Source organism: Tachypleus tridentatus, chromosome 3, assembly GCF_004210375.1.
Source record: "Tachypleus tridentatus isolate NWPU-2018 chromosome 3, ASM421037v1, whole genome shotgun sequence".
Taxonomy (NCBI): Eukaryota; Metazoa; Arthropoda; class Merostomata; order Xiphosura; family Limulidae; genus Tachypleus; species Tachypleus tridentatus.
The window spans coordinates 81,566,885-81,570,952 of NC_134827.1; the positions used below are offsets into that span (position 1 = coordinate 81,566,885).

General features: G+C 35.1%; 1 long non-coding RNA gene across 1 annotated transcript; it reads left to right on the forward strand.

Annotated features, from left to right (window-relative positions):
- The first annotated feature begins 438 nt into the window (after positions 1-438).
- LOC143246110 (uncharacterized) lies at positions 439-3,762 on the forward strand. The gene is made up of 2 exons (XR_013025784.1): positions 439-1,328; positions 3,354-3,762. It is a non-coding gene; the product is annotated as an uncharacterized LOC143246110 (long non-coding RNA).
- Positions 3,763-4,068: the final 306 nt, after the last annotated feature.

The following is a 4,068-nucleotide window of genomic DNA, read 5'->3' on the forward strand; positions in this document are numbered from 1 at the left end:
AGTTTATTGGAAACTTCTGAAATGAACCATTAGTGGCATTGTTGATTAATGTTTAACATATTTGGTTGGCTATGCTAAGAGGTGTAATAACACTAAAAAATGAATTCTCAACAAACACGTTCACGTAAAGGTGTGGAAATATTTAACAATTGCATCCCGAACCCCTCAGTCTACGTACTTCAAACGGTAAAATCCAGGGTTCAATTCTCAGCAGTGGAAACAGCAGATAGCTTAATTTAGCTACATACCTTGTAGCAAATAGTGAGTTTCAAAATGCAACTAATTTGTTTTTTTCGTAACGATGTCTATTTGTTTAATTTCAATTTTATATTATTTTAATGAAAGAAAAAAATCCTCAAAAGAAATGTCTTTGCGCTTAAACATAGTTTAATATCATATAGTGACGATGAATATTATGGTTGCCTAACACTTGCAACTTGATGTAGAAGACGTTAGAATAAACAAATAGTGAGTTACGATATCATAATATATAAACCTATGTATCCATGTGCTCTTATACTTTGAAATGAGACCTGGGTTATTTTAAAGTTTATTTAACCAAATAAATAGGCGTATTCATACTGTTCAAATTAATAATTTGTTATGACTTGTATTGCGTATAATAGTTCACATCTGTAATACGGATATTTTGCAAATTATATCTAAGTTAAACTTTTTAGCTGACTGTCACGGTATATAACTGGCATAAGTCTTATATGCCTAAAACGGTTTTACATTACTCGATCACTTATATTACGTTTCAGGCCTGGTGGTTAGGGCACTTACCTCGCAATCTACAAATCATGGGATTGAAATCCGTCGTATAATGTTACGGCCAATCCCACTGTTAATTCATAAAAATAACCAACAGTTGGTAGCGGACGTTGTTGACTGGAATTTTGCTCTTTTTCTAGACTACCACTTCAAAATTTGGGACGGGTATGCGATTTCTTAGAGCGAAGCCATATCAAGCTATCTGCTGTGTACACCGAGGGGGAGGGATCGAACCTCTGTTTTTAATGTTGTAAATCTGAAGACTTACTGCTGTTCCACGTGGAAGGGGGTAATTAGGGACGGTTAACGTGTATGTTCCTCGAGTATAGGTTTGGATAAAAACTCGGCAAACAAACATTTTTTTTTTTTCTTGAGGCCAAATGAAATCTGTTTATTGAACTTTGAACTCGACAATAACACTTTGAATAGCATGTTGGAAGATCGTCAGGAAAATGCTTTCCAGCAGTAGAGCAGAGAAGATTAAGTTTCTGACAAAATCTTCATTCACGGAATTCCTGAATCCAGAAGAGCTTCCTCCTCACTTAGGCGGAACGGTAAACAGTTTTTATCTGTTGTTTTATTACTGTTATCGACAGTGTCTGTTAAGACAACGATAGAAATAATTAAACAAAGATTGTATCGTAAAAGTACAGATAGTATTTATTTACGTGTTAAAAACTAAAGAATCGAACCACAAATTTCTACACAAGTAATGTTGTCAAAACAGATATGCTTTTCTAATAAAAGAAGATAGGGATAAAGTTCTGCTTATTTTATAAGCAGAATATAACGAAAATACAGTTATATATTAAAAACTGTGTGTTAGAGTTTTAATCTGGTGTGACAAAAGAAACGTGTTTTGCATAACTTGTGTGTAAAATATGAACAGTGCATTCCACATAACCTCGGGTTATACACAGTGCACTTTATGTGTTTAATGTGTTCTCTGTAATTTGCATGTTTTATATAGATTGCCATATATTTCATGTGTTGGTGTTTAATTTACGGATATAAGTAAAATAATCCAATAATGCAAATGCTGTGCATCAGATAAGAATTTCATATACTGTTTTTATTATGTAGCTGTTCTGTTTCCAAATACTTTTACATGCCATAAAAGGCAAGTGGAAGTAAAAGAGAAAAAAAAAATGTATTATCTTCAGCCAGTCGCATGTTACCAGATACGTTATAAAGTAAAAACCAAAATCCCCATTTGAGCTAGTGTGCCTCTCGGGCAGGCACATTCTGAGGCTAGTTGGTACATGGAAAGTACTTGTCGAAAATATTGCCTTGGGTAATTGACATTTTTGGTAGACCTTAAAGAATAGTTACGTGGGTTAAAGCGATTGTAGCTACATAAGTAAAGATATATGTTTGTTTTCTATGGTTCGAGATAATGAAACTTGTCACTTAAGTACAATGAAAGAGGGAGGGTCGGTTGTATGATTATTTAACGTCAACGAAGCATTTTCACGGAGATAAGGTTCACAGCAGTTCGTTATTTGTGTTTAGAAATATCTGAACTTATGTAATTCGGTTAGAAATAAGGGATGGTGTGTTTTGAATTTCGCACAAGACTACACAGGGGCTATCTGCGCTAGCCGTCCCTAATTTAGTAGTGTAAGACTAGAATGAAGGCAACTAGTCATCACAACCCACCGCCAACTCGTTCGCTCCTCTTTTACCCTCACATGGTTGGAAGGACGAGTATGTTGTGACGGGGATTCGAACTTGCGACCCGCGGATTACGAGTCGAGTGCCTTAACCACCTGGCCATGCCAGGCCGGTAAGGGATAGTCAATAGAAACTTTGTCAACTAAACTTTTTTGCGCTGTGGAGGTTGCTAGTTTTTCAGAACTTTATATTTTATTTCATATATATTTATAATTAAACTGCCTTGTCGTGTTTCTCGAAGGTCAGTTGTTCGAAAGTGTTTAATATTTTGGTTCCTCCCTTTCACGTTTTATTCTAAAGATTATCTTTAATGCAAATAGTGGTAGTATCAAGTGAAGGCATGAGTATTACAGAATAAATAATTCATTTATGAATTCTCTTATTATCCACAATTATTATTCACAAATCCAGAATAAGTGCACATTGAATAGCGTGGACGAGTGAATTGGAAACATATTTGCTCTTAAATCTTCATTTAATGTAAAGTGTACAAATTATTCTGTTGTATATGTGGTGTGTGTGTGATGATGGAACAGGCACTTACAGACATCCTTAACCTGAAAATGACCTCCAAAGGTCGAAACGTTGTTCTGAGATACACTTCCGGACATCGTAATTACGTAAAATATCTGGACTGTTGTTCTAGTTAGAAGCTGTTAAGGGTGGAGAACCTGCCTGGTATCGTTATGATTGGACAATGTGTCCAACCAGGTAGACGTATGACACAGACCTGACGTGACAGAATCAAAATATTATCTAATCATAAGTTCTCGAGGCAAGTTCTTCCATTTCGACAGCTTTCACCCACTAACTAAATACTAATCAAACAATAAATCTAACTCTGTGATTTGCAAACTTCCAAATTTCTAATAAATGAACTGATATTTTATTTTTCTTTCACTCAGTGTCGAAAGAAATACGAACCATCAAACCATTCGACTTGTAACACTAAGGAGGAATATCATGAGAAAAGAAGACATGTCAACTGTAAGTGAAGAAATAGAACAACGATCCATCTCTTCAGGGAGTAAACAATAAATACACGACAACCTTATTATTAAATATTTATAAGGTGTGACTGTAATCCCATTATTCAATGTGTTCTGTCTCATATGGAGTGCATTTGTATGTTGTCCTCCAATATCAACCATATTCATTTTTGTTTTCTACTTTAACAGGACTAAACTGTATCGGTTCTACATTTGGTAACTGGTTCTAGTGTCTAGTTAATGTTTCGTACAGTTTTTAACACAACCGAACATATTGTATGTATATATATACATATTTATATCATAACTGAAAATAAACGGATAACGAATCATTCAACAAAAATGATAGTTTATTTCAAGAGGTCTTTTTTTTTTTCGTGTCTGGAAAACTTAGTTTGTGTTTTTTTTATTACATAAAAAGATGGTTTGTCCTTTATGGCTGAACAGCGTTCTGTGCGACACATGTATTAAACAACCAGATCAGAAAACCACGAATTTTAGGCATAGTCGCCTTTAACTTTCAACTACTGGCCAGAATAAGGGAACCCAATCTTAACCGCCACCTGCCACTGAATCTCCGTCCCACCAAATGTGTTCGCCCCTTCCAGCCATGGAGGTGTTATAACGTTAT